The 19,777-nt window shown below is 34.0% G+C and overlaps 1 long non-coding RNA gene across 1 annotated transcript; it reads right to left on the bottom strand.

The window, feature by feature from the left end:
- Window positions 1–13,690: 13,690 nt before the first annotated feature.
- LOC141553076 (uncharacterized) lies at window positions 13,691–17,964 on the bottom strand. Its single transcript, XR_012485270.1, has 3 exons — window positions 17,746–17,964; window positions 16,279–16,402; window positions 13,691–14,168 (listed from the first exon to the last, which is right to left on the bottom strand). It is a non-coding gene; the product is annotated as an uncharacterized LOC141553076 (long non-coding RNA).
- Window positions 17,965–19,777: the final 1,813 nt, after the last annotated feature.

The raw sequence follows: 19,777 nt of genomic DNA, 5'->3' as shown, positions 1-19,777 counted from the left end.
ACACACTGTATCTTGACCCCATCAGAGTGATGTCATTTTGGGCGTCTTCAAGAATGAAGGACAATAACCAACCAAACATAATAAAAATAAACTTTAATAGGAATAAATTCAAAGTCTTGCCCTGGAGTTCAAGCCCAAATAAAGGATGAGGGGCATGGGTAGATCACAATTTTACTTTTTTTAAAAATCTGGAAGTTTCAACAGATTTCAACCCAAATGTGAATCAATAGTGTGATGGGTTAGCCAAAAAGCTAATATGATTCTAATTTGTCCCCAGAACACAGTTCCTAGAACAAGGGATGTGAATATTCTACTATACCTTTATCATCTGGAGCATTTTGTTCAGTTCTGCATGCCATATTTTAGGAAGGATGCTAACAAAAAAGAAAGGCAGCATGAAAATAGTGGAAAGAGCTAGTCTTGGAGTCAGAAAGACATGGTTTCAAGATTTACCTCTGACACACACTGATTGTGTGATCTCTTGAGGTTAGACTAAGTCAAAAACATTTGCAAATATAGAGCTCTCTACAATGATGAAATCTTACTTCTGGTCCCCTCAAACAACATCAATTAAAGTGTTTCCTAAACAGGATAGTGAAGGAACTAAATACCATCTCTCTATCAGGCAGTAAATTCTTCCTCATCAGACCTCTCGAACAAAGGTTATTAATCCTATTGTGCTATGGGTCCTTTTGGCAGTCTGCTGAAGAGGTGGTGTTAACAAACTGTAAGTAGATATGTGTGTATATGTGTGTGATATGTGATATATGTGATCATTTAAGGAAGTAGAGCAGACTAACTCCTTATATGATCAGCAGAGGCTCCTGGTAAAAAGTCTATGAACCCCTTCTTAGAAAAATGTTTTTAAATTCTTAGGATTACAAAAGAAAACAACCATACTGAAATATAGTTATCAAGATTTTTTTAGAGCAAATTCATGGATCCCAAATTAGGAATCCATGTTCTGAAATTACAGTTGATCAGAGTTCTGACACACAAGTTATGTTGCTGCTGCTGCTATTGTTATTTGTCCTAGTCTTTTCCCTCTCTGATCCATCCTCCTAAAGCACATCTGATCATGTAACATCATTTATCAAAAAAAAATTAGGGGTTCCTCTTTATTTTAGCATAAAACATGCACTTTCCATTTAGCAATTCAAATCCTTTACAATCTGATTTTAGTTTATACCTTTGTAAGTTTATCTCACATTATTCCCCTTCATGCTCTCTATATTCTAGAAACTAGACTGATAGCTATTCCCTAAAACCCATTTTCTATCTCCTTCTTCTTTGACTTTGTATAGGTTGTACCCCATCCCCTCATTCCTCATACCTAGAATTCACTCCATCTTCATATACTCCTCCTAGAAATCTCCAGTTTCTCTCAATGCTCTATTAATTTGCCTATTGGAAGCAAAGTAGTTGGTCTACTTACTCTTCTCCAATGATCACATACATTACATATACCTAGATCTATCTGTTTACATTATGTGCCTACCACTTCTCCAGCAGACTGTAAACCTTTGAGGGCAGAGCTATTTTTCATTCTGTTTCTCCAGCACCTAGCTACGTTTTTGTTCATTTGGACTGGAAACAACCTAGGTTCTCATTCTATCTTTGCTCTATTTTGATGTTTTTTGGATCAGGTGGCCTGGCTTACCTGTACCTCAAATTTCCTTTTTTTATTAAAAAAAAAGAGTTGGTGATGAATTAACAGGGGGTTTAGTTGGATTAGATGATCTCTAAGGACCCCTTTAATTTTGTAAGCATTCTATATAACTAGTTCTGCTAAGACCATAATGCAATCCCAGTATTCATCAATTTAGGTACATCCAACAGATTTCTTCTTGTACATTTGTTTCTGGATTATACTTCTATTCATGGGTACTGTTCTAAAAATTATTATTTGTGAGTATTGAGAATGTTGAGTGAAATGAGAAGACCTGGTTGTGTTGTACAGTACTGGCTCTGGGCTCAATCTCACCTCTGACTTTTACGACCTTGTATGATTTTGCATGGGTCTCTTGACCTCCATGGTCCTCAGTATCCTTAACTGTACAATGAAAGAATTGGATCAAATGATCTCTGAGCTCCTCTCTGGATTTGTGTGATCCTAAGACCTTTGGTCTCAACCTGAAATATTTATTAAGGTTAGAATATAATGGGCACTCAATAGAGGCAGCTATGTGGTATCATAAACAAGAGTTATAGATTTTTTGGTTACATGATTTAGACGTAAAAGATAATACCATAAGCAAATTAAGAGAGCAAAGAATAGTTTGCCTGTCAAATCTATGGAGAAGGGAAGAATTTATGATGGAATAAGAACAGATAATAGAGAATACAAAATGGATAATTTTGATTACATTAAATTTAAAAATTTTTGTACAAACAATACAACCAAGATTAGAAGGAAAGCAGAAATCTGAGAAACTTTTATGACAAATGTTTCTAATAAAGGCCTCATTTCTAAAATATATAGAAAACTGAATCCAATTTATTGCAGAATGGTCAAACAATATGAACAGGTAGTTTTCAGACAAAAAAATTAAAGATATCTATGGTCATGAAAAAGTGTTCTAAATTACTCTTGAGTAGAGAAATGCAAATTAAAACAATTCTGAAGTCCTCACAACTATCAGATTGGCTAATTTGACAGAAAAAAATAATAAATGTTGGAGAAGATGTGGGAAAATTGGGATACTGATGCATTGTTGGAGTTGTAAACTGTTCTAACCATTCTGGAGAGTAATTTGGAACTATGCCTAAAGGGCTAAATTAAAATACTCTTTGATCCAGCACTACAAGGCCTATATTCCAAAGAAACCATAAAAAGGGGAAAGAATCCACATGTAAAAATGTTTATAGGAACTCTTTTTGTGATGGCCAAGAACTGGAAATTGACAGAACATCCATCAATTGGAGAATTACTGAGCAAATTGTGGTATATGAATAGAATAGAATACTATTGTTCTATAAGAAATGATAGAACAGACAGATTTCAGAAAAACCTGAAAAAACTTGTATGAAATTGATGTTGAGTGAACATTGCATACAGTAATAGCAACACTGAGTGATAATCAACTATGACTGACTTAACTCTTCTCAGCAATGCAATTGTCCAAGACAATATCAAGGAATTTATGATTAAAAATGTTCACCACATCTAGAAAAACAACTAAATGCAGTCTAAATGTATATTGTAGAATACTATTTTAACTTTTTTTTTGTTTTTTTTTCTTTCTTGTGGTTTTTTTTCTCTTTTGTTCTGAGTCCTCTTTTATAATGTGACTGATGTGGAAATACATTTAACATGATTATACATGTATAACCTATGTATTATTGATTGCTTTCTTGGGAAGAGAGGAGGAAATTGAGGGGGAAAATTGGATTTAAAATCTTACAAAGATCTTGCAGAAAACTATCTTTACATGTAATTGGAAAAATAAAATAATATTAAATTTTTAAAATTTAGAGTAAGGAAAAAGTGAGTTTGAAATCTTTCAAATGTCTAGCTGTGTATCCCTAGACAAACCAGTGAACCTAGGTTTCCTCATCTATAAAAAGGGAATAATAGTAGCACTTCTCTCTCAGGTTCGCTGTGAGGCTCACATGAGATAACACGTCAAACACTTTGCAAATTTTAAGTGCTACATATAAAGAAATGATTGATTAATTAAAAAGTCAACTGCTTCCTTCATTTGGACAAAGATCCATAGGGTATATTTAAGCTGTTCCTTTAAGGCTGGTGACATCAGGCAATGCTAAACCTTTGCACTGAATACTTTTCTGTAGGAAGCTGCCTCTTCAGGTAGTTTGGTTTTAAATCTCTTAATCAGGAAGATTGGATCTCTGAAACACCACAACATTTCCTGTGGGTTAAAATCTGACTCTCAGGGTGTTCTGAGATTATTTTTATTTTGTGACCTTGGGTAATTAATGCTGAGGACACATTGCCTTTCTCTTCTGTAAAATCCCTAAATTTTCTGTCAGAAGAAATATGTTTCCCTAAGGTATAAGACCTTATATTCACAGGTTTTTCTTCTTATGGTATTATCCCAGTGGGTGTGCCAGACACTTCAGCAACAGGTTGCTTTACAAAGGGCATTGGGGCAATTGCCTGTCTCGTTGCAAGGATAGGAACTAGACTTATAGTTTCATTGTTATAGAGATCTTCTTGGTAAAGAATGTCATTTACATTTGCATTGTCAATGAAAATTATTTTCAGTTCCAAAACATTTTTCCGTAGTAATATATTCTTCCTTTGAAAACGATACTAAGATTTTTCTTTTTAAGAGAAAAAAGTTAGCATATATATAGTGTTTTTAAAGTTTGCAGAGTGATTTCCATATGCTCTCTCTTATGATCCTCAGTCAAGCATTTATTGTGACTACTGTGTACCAATTGTGAGTTAGATACCTCCCTTGTGCCAAGAGGAAATTGAGAAAGAGAAAAATGATTTGCTTATAACCACACAATTAGTAAGAATTTGATGTAAGATTTGAATTCATACCTTCCTGACTAAGTCCAGTGCTCTATTCACTAGTCTTTTTAACCTTCACTTTAGCATCTTTTTCATCTCACACTTAGCTTCATTTTTTTTTTCAAAATTTAGGTCAAATGACATTTTCTGCATGAAACTCTCCTCATTCCCTGAGTTGCTAATGCCGTTTCCTCATATTGCCTCGAATATGTAGGTATGTACACATACATATTTATACATACCACAAACATGTGTATAGTTGTATGCATATGTAGTATATACATATAGATATACATATGCTTTTGTATATAGGCATATGCATCTCTAGGATAGATCATCTACCAGTCTGTCTAATCTATACAGAGCTACCATCTGCTTGTGTATCTCTCTATATTTATTTAGATAGATAAGTCATTTCTTCTATTGAATGTAACACAGATATGAATAGATAGATTGAGAGATCACTTCTCCTATAGAAAGTAAGATCCTTGAGAGAAGGGGATTAATTAATTTGTTCCCACATTGAGATCATAAGATGGTAGCCTTGATATCCATGCTGTCTCTATATATTTGGGTCTGATTGGTCCTGCACAGCCTGCAATTCAAGGGCTAAAATTACAGTGAAGTCTTTATTGTTCCTCTCTTGTCTGTTGTGCTTAAGAACATTTCCTTATCCTCCTCACCACTGCTGTTTTGTTTTCTGGGTAACTTTCTAGTGGGATCTACATTTCCTACACTTAGACAATGAAGTTTTATAAAGTCTCTGTTATATTAGTAACAGCTCTACCTCCACTCCCACCCCAGACATCAGTCTACCCAGTACCTAGAAAAAGGTACTATAATTTTTTTGTTTTCTTTTTAATTTTTTCTTCCGCTTGAAATCAATTCTCATATTTATTCATCTTTTTTTTTAAACCAGGATTATTACATAGGGCTGGACACTGCTAAGCAGGTACACTTTTTCTACTACTTCCGTGAATTTGAGCTTTTAATTATATGGTGGGTAGAAATATTTATGACTCTTAAGATTCAGAAGTGTAAATTCTTATGACAACATAATGGAGACCAACATGACAGAATCAAAAAGAAAAAGACTCCTGTAGACATTTCTTGTGGGAGTACAACATGGCTTTCCCTCGTCCTGTCTCATGCTTTTCCTCTATCTATGTGAAATTAGGTGAGGTTTTTCTTGTCATTTTACAGTTTTGACATTTGTGGGTCGTCCAGACCCTTTTCATTTGCTATTTGTAGGTTTGAGACTGGAAGAAGAATTTTGAGCTCATGATATTTAAAGCTGAAAGAGAACATCAAAAAATAGAGGGGGAGTTAGTTGTCCAAGAAACCAGAGTTATCTCAGAGATAGGACTACTATGTAGGGGTTTTCCAATCTAATCCAATTGAATAAACATCTATTAAACATCTATTTTTGTGTCAGACATCAAGCTAGGTGGTGGAAATATGAAGAGAAAAGGGAGACCAGACTCTCCCTCAAAGTATTCAACATTTACTGGGCAAGGGGATGGTGGGAAAGGAAGAATTATTAAATGCATTAATAATAATAATAATAATTAGGGGCAGCTAGTTATTGTAGTGGATAGATAGAGCATCAGCTCTGAAGTTAAGAGGATCTGAGTTCAAATCAGACTTAATACTTAACACTTCCTGGCTGTGTGACTCTGGACAAGTCACTTAACCCCAATTACCTCAGCAAATAATAATAATAATAAGCACAGATTTATATAAAATGAGAAGTTCTTAACCTGAAGTCAGTGAATTCTAAAAAAAATTTTGATAACTATATTTCAATATAATTAGTATCCTTTGAAATCCTATATATTTTAGTTGGTGAATTTAAAAGCATTATTCTGAGAAAGGCTCCATAGACATCCCTAGACCACCAAAAGGAGCTATGAATCAGACAAACAAACAAAAAGATTAAGGATTCCTGGAATAAGTTGATTTCTGATGAAACATTTTTTATATTTGATCCAATTAGATAGGGAACTTATTTAGAACGTCCTTCAGACCTGTGATCTAATGGATATGGATATAGTCTGTTCCATTGTGACATCTAGTTTTTCACATCAATGACCATCTTCCTTGGTTCTTTTTCAAGCATTTCTACAGGTAATGGTTTGTGTTGTTGTTTTTAAATTTTTATTTTTACAGTCAAATTTTTGGCCAATTTTGTGAAACAAAATTGATTGTTCACATTCTTGTTACTCAGATGAATGCAAAGAGAAACTTTGTATGACAATGACTTTTCAAATCAGAAAGTCAAGCCAAAGATTCCTTTCTTTTTCACCAGTCTATACTTATTTTTAAAATGACTCAAAATTTGTTTCAACAATTTTTATGTTAGATGGAATTCAAATAGAGTTAGTCCATATTTCTGATCTTCAGAACCTTTATCTGTACTGGATAAGAGGTCATTGAGAAGAGGTCATTCACATTTAGGCAGGGTGTTCCAAAAATTTAGGATTATTTTAAGTTAGCTCCAAAGACTAACTTGAAAAAACTTTTGGGACACATTATCTATAAAGAGAGTTTATAAAACATTTCATGAGTATGTGAATTTTACAAGTATTAATATCTCTCCTTTAAATATGAGGAAACAGATTGTAAGGTTTCTTATGAGATTACTTAGTCACCTAGCTAGAACTGTCTAGAGGTGGCAAAAAATCCAAATTCTGACTTTACATCTAGAACACTGTTTACTATGCCACAGTGCCTAGAGGATTATAAGGCAATTTGTATTTCTAATATTCTAAGATGAACTCATTCTATATAGCTATTAGCAATTCTTTCATTGAGATCAATATGAAATTTAAAAATTATTAGGAAGAGATTTGATTTAGGGCAAGAAGGGATTTTATTTTATAGATGAGGAGATTTAGTCCCAGGAAGACTGACTTGCCTGAGGTCTCACCGATTGTAAGAAAAAAGTTAAACTCAAGCCATGTGATTCCAAATCTAGTGCCCTTCTCATGGTGCCATATGCTTCAATTGATGTGGGTTTGCCTTTGAAGAATTTAGGGTACATTTCTCATGTGAGACAGCAGTGCAGTGTAAGTTAATGTCTAAACTGGAATAGAATCATGATTATTGAATGTTTTTCTCTCAGTAAAGCATAGAAGGAGGAAGGGAGAAGGATTGGGGGGAAAGAAGGGAGAAAGGGAAGGAAAAAAGAGACAGACAGACAAACAGATAAAGAGACATTGAGATAGTTACAGGCATGGAGGACATTCAGTGGAAGTCAGAGGACAGTCAGTTTTTGTATAGCCCCCTTTTGGTGATAAGCATCTCTGAATTTAGCTATCCTCCTCAGATGACAATCACAGTTCATTGCAAGTTTTATAGTCTAAACTTTACTAGCCTGATGTGGTCTCTGCTGACTCAGAATTCAGGGACCCATTCAGAGCTATCCCCAAGTTTCATGAGCCATAAATGAAGAATCAAGAAGCCCTCCTTGAAATCTGTGGGACCCTATACAATCAATTATGTGTGTTCTATGTCAGAACAGAAGGATCTGGAGTAACTCAGTTTATTATTTCTATGACAAAAGCATTGGAGAATCCTCCTATTATTTGCCTATACCATATCTAGCTTTGCAAAAGCAGTTTCATCAGCTGCTGTTTCTATTACACAAAATATCACAATACAATGGATGATAGAAAATATGATTTTATATTAAATCAGGACCAGACTTTTATCTCTCTGGATGAAACAACTCTATTAATTACCCTAATGCCAGGGACTTTGTGATTGTTGGTTCACATTGAGGATGCAACTTACTAAAACAACCAGTCTTTTTCATATAAACTATTGGAATGAATCTGACAGAATTCCATGCACCTTGAGAAGTGAGGTGGGGAACGGTGGTGAGAGTAAGACTGAACAGTGGGCAAGAGCAGTATACCTTTGGTACGCCTGAGTCTTTATTGTATATCTCAGGTTGTGACATAAAAATCATGGTCAAGTTTGAATTTACAGTAGCCACTAAAGCATCTTAGTTATTAACTAAAAGGCAACTTTGTTACAATGTTAATTTTGTTTAATTATAAGATCTAAAATGTGGTAAAATTCATTTAAATAAAGGGGTCATTTTCCACCCCTATCCATTCCTATTGCTTATTTTTAATTACTCAAAATCTACAACCTGCTCTGAATTCAGAGATTTATATAAGAACTAAGGCTAAAACCCAGAAGACCAATACAGACATAGTATGGAGATTTGAGCTTTCTAAGTGCAGTCTAAAATGCTTATTTGCATTCTCGAAATCCTATTTTCTTGATGCATTGGATAGGATTAGTAAGAAGTTTACTATGCCTATATAAAAGTCTATTTCCTCATTCCAAGTCCAGCCTTTCAAGGACATTCTGACTGCCCAAACAATTCACCATCTTATCTTAGTTTATTGACTGGGTAGAGATGGATTTGAATAAAATCTTCCTAGAAAGGGCAGTTAGGTGGCACAGTGGATAGAGCACAAGCACTGAATTCAGGAGGACCTGAGTTCAAATCTGGTCTCAGACACTTAACACTTCCTGGATGTGTGACCCTGGGAAAGTCACTTAACCCCAATTGCCTTAGCAAAAAAAAAAAAAATCTTCCTAGGAGGAGAATTATATTGAACTGTGGAGAGCTGGATTTACAGCCAATAACGTATAGAAAAATGCAAATTGAACAACTCTGAGACTCTACCCCAATCAGATTGACAAAAAAGGAAAATGAAAAATGCTGGTGGGGATTTGGGAAAACAGGTCCATTATGCACTATTAATGGTACTGTGATTTGGTCCAATCATTCTGAAAATGAATTTGGAACTATATTTGCAAAAAGCTATTAAATTGTGCATATGCTTTTACCCAATTATACAACCACTAGATTTATACCCAAAGAGATCAGAGGATGATAAAATGAAGATACTTATGTGATGAAGTCCTGAAAGGTGTGTTGGATGGATAGAAACTAAAGAATTGATCCCTGAGGCAGGCAGAGAGAAGGCACTAATAGAGATCAGTTTAGTTCCATGGTCCCACCCCTCTGAGGGGGTCATCCAGAAAGAAATCCAAGTTATGTCAAAACCCTGAGACTCACCTCTATATGGGTTTTAGGCAGTCTCCTGTTACCATCCCCTGTTAGAGATCCCAGTCCTATCCATGAGATTAAAATTTTCCTATAAAATCTACTTAATGGGCCATCCCATGGCTGCTATCCTCCTTTGAGTCAGTCCACTATGGTACTCTCCCTCATGATGTTTTTCTCCTTACCTCTTCCCCATGTCATCTGCATCTCCCTAATTCCATTATGCTTCTCAACCCCACTTCTCCTATTAGCTAACTAATGTTTTTAGGGTGCTATCTGCCTTTCAGAACTTAGCCTGCCAGCTAAGGACATGCCCCAACTTCATGGGCTGCTCCTTTTCCACTAGGTAATTATAAGTATCACTAAGGAACTTGTCTTTCATATGCTCTCCTGCCTATTTCATATTCACCATTCTTGGAGTTCTATCCTGCCCTGCTGAAAGTCACCATGTAATGGAGATACAGTAGATGAAAGTCTTATCCACATGGGAAGATAGACCTGAAACACAGGATCCATCTCTACCATCCACTACCTGCCATCCTGCTTAGATTGATTTTCTTCCATTTAAGCAGCCTTAAAAGTAATACACAAAACCCTTGCAGATCTTCCTCTGTCAGACAGAATCCAACCCGCTAAGGATTCTGTCACAGCTGAACTAAGCAAAATTGGGAATCGTGCCCTTAAACCCATTTCCCAGCCACATTTATTCGTTAGAAACATACTCATTCATGACACAGACCGCTGCTCACGACCCAAAAGTATTTGGACATCTTCTTCTTCTCTAGCAGCATCTTCTCAAAATCCTACTGACTGATTTTTAATTAGTTGGAACTCCATCCAACCTTAGACAAATGCGTATCCTATTCTTATTTGTAAACTGGCTGTATCCTTGATATTAGCCTGAAAACTAGTGCAATCATTGCGTAATTCATGTCTTAGAGACAATCATATTGTTGCAGGGCTGGGGCTTTGTGTTTAAACCTTGGCAGATGGTTTCAGTAACTGCCTTCAAAATATTCACAAGTTTGCACTATCTTTTCTGAGGTTGGAAAAGTTATCAGGGAGAACACAAAGGAACTTTTCTCTGGAAAACATATGTTTTGAGTTATAGAGTAAGAGAAACTTAGGCATTTCACAGTGTATATTCTATAGTTTTAGTAAAGTAGTAGATAATGATTTCTGCTAACATTTAGAGAGGTAGTTTTGAAGTGTTTATGAGAAAAGAAAAAGCTTTGAACTCATTGAGGGGAATGGGATAAAATCAATTAAAAAAGAGATTATATAATAGTGATGTCTCCATTGACATTGACAAATTTGAAGTGGACTCAATCCTTACTGATGATTTTCTCTAACAGTTTTCAGCAGCTTTGGAGTAGGAGAGCGAAAGGTGGCTATCCAGCATTGATATAAATGGCAAGGATATAAATGGCAAGAGGAAGTGGGATAAGGGAGCCAAGAGCGCCAAAATACCCATAATAGATACACTGAGTATTTGAATGGTAGCCCCTTCCTGTCTGCTTCTCCAGAGCTAACATTTCAATAGTACTATAAGGTTTACAAAGCACTTTACAAATATCACCTCATTTTTATCTTCATAACAACCTTGGGAAGTAGGTAATTTATTATTTTCATTTGTAGATGGAGAAACTGAGGTACACAATAGTCAAGTTTTGTGTTGTTGTTTTTTTTTTTTTTTTTTTTGCCCAATGTCTGAGGCAGGATCTTCTTGGCTGGTGGTCCATTGATTTACCAATTGAAATACCTTTTCTTAGAATCATTGTCCTGCCCCCCCCCTACACACCCAAACACTTTGAAAATGGAAATAACTGAAACAGTGATTTGGTAATGATTAAAACAACCAAGACTTCCATGCTTTTCTTTGATTGAATCAACTCATGCTATTTAAAAAAAAAAAAAAAATATATATATATATATATGTATATATATATATATATATATATATATATATATATATATATATACATATATATATATATATTCTGCTCATTTTGACACATTTTGTCATGTTTAGTGACTAGCAATGATTTTCACGGGTGGCAATGTAAATGAAAAAACTTGCTGGGGCAAACATTATCCAGGAAAAGTTCTGAGGCCCTGTATAGAGGCAGTATTTGTGTTCCTTGAAGAATTATATGCAATTATTTGGGCTAAACTATTTCAGAAGTTGAAGCTCAAATAACAGAGAAGGAAAAGCAAGAGAAGTAATATGATAAAGGGGGAAATCACTAAAAGCTAAAGCATATTATTCTAGGATTGAGTGGTTTAGTGATTTAGTGTTTTTGTTCCATTCTAGATGAGATATATGACTATCTTGTACTTCCCTCTCTTAGCCTTTGCTTTCTTTTCCTTCTTGCATCTTTCACTGTCATCTATTCTAAAGTATAAATGGCAAAATTCTTGATACTTTCCTAGATTTATGGGATGTTATAAAGATTGAAGACTGAATATGAAGTCTGAAGTATAGAAGCTAAATTGTAAAAATCACAATAGGTATTTGAAACCTTAGTGTCAGCCTTACCTCTTTGCTCTTTTCCTTATACCACCAACTCATATCCAATCAGTTGTCCATATTTGTGAATCATACTTCTACCTCTTTAGTATCTATTTCCTTTTCTTCACTTATGTAGATACTATTTCAGTTCACAAATTCATAGCAATCATGTAAATAATACAAGAATCACAAAATAGGAAAAAATCTCAGAGAAAATCTACATGTTGTTGGACAAATAATATTCTATTATATTTATCGGTCACATTCTGTTCAGTCACTTCCTAGTTTAAATGATACCTAGGTGTTATTATTTTTGCCCAAGATTACATAGCTACCAAAAGCCAGAACTGATCCAAAAGCTCAGATTTTTATTGTAAATCCAATGTTCTCTTCAGAATTGGACCAATTCATTCCTCTAACAGTGCATTAATGTGTTTGTTTGACTTCCCATAGTGCCTTTCAACATTGACTGTTTCCATCTTTTATAATATTAGCCAATGTTATATGAATATGGGAGGTAAAACTTTAGGCTGCCGTAATTTTTATTTCTCAATATTTGAGCTTTTTTTTTTTTAACATGGTTGCTGATACTTCACATTTATTTGAAATGAACTGCCTATTCATACCTTCACTTCATTTTTCTATTGGACGATTGCTCTTAACCTAATCTGTGTCAATTCCTTACATGTCTTGGAAATCATTTACTTTAGATACATGTTCTGCCCTGAGCACATAGTAGGTATTTAAAAGATGTTTATTGATTATACAATGATGTACAAAGGGAAACTGGTGCTGTTAAAAATATACTTATTTTCTGTAGTGGTACGAAAGGGCTGATATAAACCATGCAAACTAGGTCTTGGCTTAGCCTTTAAAAGGGATAATACAATGAAGACTAGGGTCTACACTTAGTTTTGAAATAGTTTAGAATGCTGTTATGTCTCACTAGTCCATATATGAAACCAGAGAAATTTTAGGCAATGAGAAGCCATAGCAGATGTTAGTAGTGGAAAGCATTACAGTTAGATCTTAGAGTTTAGGAACACAGTGTGAGTTCCTAACAGAGACAAGGAGTATCTGCCTAATCATGATGGATTTAAATAGCCCTGAACTGCATCAATCTGAAAAAGCAGACATTTAAAAGTATCGTCTTTGCCAAGCCTAGTCAGATGCTTTTGGAACTTTTATTGCCTCAGTTTCCACCTTTGTCACAGTTACCCTGGTTTTATCTTGGACCAGGATTTTCTCCCCATCCCACAACCTGACTCCTTTGACCTCAAGATTTCCCATGTCCACAGCTTTATCCCATAATTAAATTAGACTTACTGGACTCTCTTTAGCACACAACAGGTTTATAATAGCTCATTAGTGATAACATATTCACTTAAGATCAGACTAAATTCCTTGGATCATAACCTTTCCTTTGATTTAGGGGAATACACATCCTGCCCTCTAATCTCCATAGCTTACCCCTTATATCCACATTCATAAACATCACTAACAAAGAACCACCACTGTGAAGGTTAAAAAATATTTGATAGATTTTAAACTCTCAAATAACTGGGAATATTTGCAACAGCTGAACAAAGTGGGATAGAAATAAATCATCAGTGAGAGTGATCTTTATTATCTGGTATCAAGAAATGTGTAAGTTAAATAAAACTGTATTATCATGTACCTTTTGAGATTGTATAGCTAACAAAGAAGAATATCCTATAATATGTAGACTAGATATAAATGGATTAGAAAATCATGAACTATCATTGAGATCTGTGCCAAGATGTCTTCCATTTAAAAGTGCCTCTCTCTCTTCACAAATGTGTGTTATAGATGATGAACCACTGGGGTTTATTTTTTTTCCAGTACAAGAAGATTGACAAGAACCACACTGTTGATATTCGTAGCATTCTTGGTGTTCATGGGTTAAGATACAGTCTGGTGAAACTTTTTCCACTGATGTAGTTTTTATGCAATGAGTAGAGCTGGTTTTAAATCCTGTGCCTAATCTTTTAGAACACTTTTCAAAATCATTTGAGGAGGACTTCTTTTTCTTGATGGGAGTGAAGAGGACCATCTTGTGCTCTCTACAAAAAGATATTCACGTTAGATTCGAGATGCCTTGATATTTGCTCAATAGCTTCATCATGATTTTTAAAAACTCAAGAGTTTACATTTTTATGGGGCACAATGATTAATAACTTTAAGACTTTTCTTCCCCATAGCATTTCATGATTCAATGATAACATTTACGGGATCTCTACTTTTTGTTACACAATCTATATATCACTTTTCTAGATGGAAAAAGAATGAAAGAAAAAAAAATTTTAAAGAGCTATTTTCTGTTAGTGCTATTTCAATGTATCATATGTATGTTGGATTCCCTTGCCATTTTATAGTCTTCATGATCTATTCTTAAAATATCTGGAGAATTTAATTAAGACCCAAACAAATTTAATTGGTAATAAAAATCATGGGAAGGCATAAATTAAAATTATTCTGCATAGGTATGAATGTCACATCTTTGTCGTTGGAGGACATATTCATATGCATGAAAATATAGCCTCATTGGAGTTTTGCAATATTAGAATTGTCTCTACCTCATACCATTATCCTCTAAGGTCTCTAAACAGTTGCTACTCCCATACCTATCCATGATTTCCTTCCTACACCAAACTGATTTAGATTCAAGAAAAGAAATGGACAAAGAAGAAATATATAATTTAGGATTAGTAAATTAATTGAAAAATCACTTTAGCAAACAATTCTCTCAATTATATAGACTTTAATTTAATATTATTGAATTAATTGACAGAAAGTCTTATGGTTTTGAGCTAATAATCTAAGAATATTCCTTTATAACATGATACAACAAGTCTTCTTCTGGATACTGGGAGGAGAATCAAAATTTAGTTAAGACATTAGTCTTGTCAGAAAAAAAGAAAAAAAAGTCTATTTTCCTTTTGTCTTTTTATCTGGCTAGAATAATGCTTTCCTTATGGTACATATTTAATAAATGTTTAGAGGACTAAACAGCAATGTAGATTGCTTTACAGCTTAATTCTAAAAAACAAGTTTATTTGATAATATCCATTTCTAGACAGAGAACTAATGAATTCAGTATAGATTGAAATATTTTTTCTCTTTTTTTCTTTCTTTTTATTGGGGAAACATGGTGAAGATGGAAATATGTTTTATATGATTTCGTATTTTTCATGGGCTCTACATTCTTTAACTTCTCACTAGGTAGAGGGAAGGAGAGAATTTAGAATTGAAAATAAAATAAAATTTAATTTTAAAAAAGTAAATTTGAGAAATGTCCTCTCTTCACACAAAAATGCCATCTAAGATTATTGTCATTGAGAAGAATTGGAAAATTAAATAAAACTAAATGGTAAAGAAATGCCAATTTGGCCTTAGGCTTCATAAAGAGTTAGCTTCCAAAGGAAGGGGCTGTCAATGTTGTTGTACTCTGTCTTGTATAACTTATGTTTTATTTGAGACATCATATTTTAGGGAGGACATCAAGAAACTAATGACAATATGGAGAGATTTGTAAGGATGGTAAAGGGCTTCAGGTGTTCTATTAGGATTAAATGAAGGATCTGGGAACATTTAAACTGGAGAAAAGATTCAGGGAATGTCATAATAGTCATTTTCAAAGATCTGTCTTCAAAGAGACAGATTTAGGCTTGATTTTAAAAGAAAATTGCTTAATATTCAGTGTTTTAAAAGTAAAATGGGAAGCATCCTCAGGAGGCAGTGTATTTTCCTCACTAGAAGTCTTAGAGAAAAGGTCTGATAATCGCTTGTCAGCTATAGTAAAGAAGAAATTCCTTTTAAGGTATAAATTGGATTATATAGGGTCTCAAGTGCTTCCCTCTTCTGAAAAAAATTCTGAGAATGAAAGGGACAGGGTGATGATATCATGGGTTAAAATGAACTCCCATGAAAGGAAGATCCCTCCACTAATGCAAACTAGTAACTTCTCTACAACTTATAAGTTGCAACTGAGCTTTTAAGAAGTCAAATAACTTGCCTAGGTTGCATAGCCTGTATGGGTGGTAAAATAAAACTTAATTCCAGGCCTTCTTGCCTTTAAGGCCAGCTCTCTATCCACTTCACCACACTACCTTTCTGAGAATACAGAGGGAATATAAGAATCACATCTCAACTCTGTTAAGTACAATATCTTACCTTTCAAAAGTTCTAAGTTTACAATAAAGGAAAGTGACCAAAAAAAGGAGGAGGAGGAGAAGGATCAAACAAAAGATGATAATGGCAATAATGAGTTGAAGCTTTAGTTTCTCATTTTTCTCTCCTTTGGATAGAAAACAAAATTAGAAAAACAGTTAATAAAGATTTTAAAGAGTAGACCAGTTTAGCAAAACAAATTTCTTTTACAAAAGGGATTAACTACTCATTAAAATAAAATTCCTATCTAATAAAAGAATATTAACTCATTTTCATATAAGGCTTTAAATTTTTTAATCTTCATTTTATTTTTATTTTATGGAATAAAACAAACATTTCTATAATAATAAAGATTATAAAAGATGATTTGTACATTTTAAATTTTCTTTCTTTTCTTTTAAATATAAAATTGTCATATAATTTTTTTCTTCTCTTATGTTGACTACCATTACCCCTAAGTACTTTGAAGTCACAAAGTACATTTACAGCCATTATCTTTTTTTGATCCTTGTGATGTACATAAATGAAGTGTTAATGTAACCATTTTATACATGAGGGAATTGAGTAGTAGAACAATTAATTGATTTGTCCCATACATTACTGAAATCACCAAACAACAACATAGTTGGTCAGTCATGAAGCTAGAGACTCAAAGTCACGTCTCCCAACACAAAGTCTAACCTTTAACTTATGCAGTTCTTCTACCTTTCTATTATACGGCATTTTAGTGTATTATATTGTCTTAGGGTAATGGAAACTCAATCAATACAATAATTTGTTAAATCCATGCCCAAAGACAAAGAAATGTTCAGTCTACATATGAGTAGTGGGAGTGGAGGAGGAGAGAAAAGCTATTGGAAGGATATGCTGAAGTACTCAGAGCATATTTGCCTTGGGGTAAATATTTTACATTCATTGCCAGAACCAGAACTATTTTTTTTTTCACAGAATGCACCTCTCCAACTTTTGCTTAGAAAAATAAGACCTATAAATAAAAGACAAAACAAATTCAATTTTTGAAAAATACCCTAATGTTGAAAGGCAGTTTTGTCTTAGTAGATGGTTAGAATCAAGAAAGCCTTGATTCAACCACTGTCTCTAACACTAGTGGGTCTGTGGCTCTGGGAAACTCATTTAACCTCTTAATGAGTTGGGCAGTTCCTTAAGAATTCAAATTGCTGGACAGATGCCACTGATAACACCCATGAAATCATATGTTTGGTTTAAAGAATCCTAGTGTTTTCAGGAGAAAATATTAGTTTTGTAAATGGAAAACTTGTTTCCTTCTTTTATTCCCCTATCTTATAGCTCTGGCTCAGCTTAACCCTCTACTGACTAGATCTCTCCAAAACAAGCTATTTCATTGAAAATTATTTGTATTTCCCCTTCCATTCAAATGCTTAGAAAGGATGAGAGGAGAGGAAAAAAGACCTTGAATCTCAATTAAACATGTTGCTGATGAATGCTTACCTTTGGAAAATAATGCAAAACAGTTATTTATGCTAACAAGCAAAAGCAGGAGGAAATGAGAAAAATGCATTTTTTTGATCCATAAAATAATCACAGGCCCAGAATGGCACACCTTCCCAAGAAGGAGGGCAAGTAGAAGCTAGAACAGGGCCAACTGGTGCCATCCCTTGCTTTACCTGTGAATGGCTTCAGTCAAATACAACCTTGATCAGGAATCCTGTGAGAAGTAGCGGATCTACTTGACTAAGTCACAGTAAAGGCACTGTGACATCATCTCCATGGTAATGAAATCTTTTCTGGTCATTGTTGGAATGGATTCATATATTTGGAGAGTTTGCATTTTATGTTTGGATATTTTATTCTTTTTCTCTTTTATGATCTATTTTATCCTGTTGTCAAGAATCTCTAGATATGTTTTAGAAATCAATTCCTATGATAATACTGTACATCTCTAATACCAGTTATACGTATTTTTAAAGTTTTATAAATTATCTTCTCTTTTATTTTATCATTTCCTAATTTACCACTCCCCTAATACAATAAAAGCTTTCTGTGTGTGTGTGAGAAAGAAGGAATGAGAAAGAGAGAGAGAGAGAGAGAGAGAGAGAGAGAGAGAGAGAGAGAGAGAGAGAGAGAGAGAGAGAGAGAGAGAGAGAATTAAAATCAATACGCTGGTTAAGTTTGACAATGTATACACATTCCATATCTATTGTTCAGCCTAAAAGTAAGGTATTCTCTGCAGGAATGACTGACTGACACATAAAAGTTCTGTAGTCTTTCAATGTTGTTTTTCTCCACAAGATCGAGATCATTTTGTAAATTTTGCAGTGTTCACATTCATTACTTTGTCTTTACTTCTAAAGAAGGTGATATATACAGTTGACTTTAGAGATAAGAGATAAGGACTTCAGAGAAAATTTACAAAGTTATACAAGGAACTATTCAGTATTGGTGTGAGGGCTGGAAAACAGATTGCCTAATTCTAAGGTTTTGGCATAAATTAATTGAAGATCAGACTTGAAAGAAATCATCTCATCCAGGTATTCTTAATCTTTTTGATATGTTATGGATCTCTTTGACAATCAAGTGAAGCCTAGAGATACCTTCTTAGAAGCATGCTTTTAAATAACTGAAGGCAATATCAATGAAAGGTTTGTGAAAATATCTTTCTATCTTGCTTCCCAAATTTCCTCTGGGACTCCTTGGGAGTTTGTGGATTAAAAGTTAAGAAGCATGATCTAACTCAACTTTTCATTTTAAATAAGATTAAACTGAGATTCTAAGAATTTATGTGATTTATCATCATATAGGCAGTGTGTAGCAGGTTTGTAACTGGAATTCTAGTGTCCTAAATATAAATCCAGCAATCATTATGTTATCATGTTACCTAGAAAAGTAAGCATGGAAATAAATGACAATGAGAAGGAAGTAAGTTAGACAGACTACTGGGATTTCTTCCATTATGGAAAACTATTTTTTGAGAGGCTGAATGACTGATGGTTTTATGTTTCCTTTCTTCTCTGAAATCTGCCCATTTGTTAATTTTACAATATGTCCATTGGTAAGCCCTGGGCCAAATTGCAAAAGGTGACTGCTTCCATTCATGTATTTTGTAAAAACATAACATGACTTTAGCAGCAAAAATTTTAGTTTCTTCCAAAAAAAAAAAAAAAGAACTTTTTCTATTACAAAATTTGTGGTTCTTCCACCCCTACCCCTGCTACCTCTTCATTTAACAAGAAATAATAAGTAGAATGTTTCAGATTTTCCTAAATTGGCAACATTTATTCCAACAAATTCTAATAATGCTGACTCTTCTTTGAATCTAAGAGGTTGTAGGTTTTTTTTTAATGTTTAATTAGTAAATTACTTAGATCTTTGTTATTCATTCTATTTTTTCCTTTCCCTCCATTTTCCTCTTGGTCTCTTGAATTGTTTTCAACTAAAAATCTATTAAATGACTATAACATTGAAAGAACTGTGGAGGGGAAAGAGACTTGAGGCAGGGAGACCTACCAGCAGGCTATTGCAA

Source organism: Sminthopsis crassicaudata, chromosome 2 (genome assembly GCF_048593235.1).
Source record: "Sminthopsis crassicaudata isolate SCR6 chromosome 2, ASM4859323v1, whole genome shotgun sequence".
NCBI classification, from domain to species: Eukaryota; Metazoa; Chordata; class Mammalia; order Dasyuromorphia; family Dasyuridae; genus Sminthopsis; species Sminthopsis crassicaudata.
This window is presented reverse-complemented; position numbering and strand designations above follow the sequence as displayed.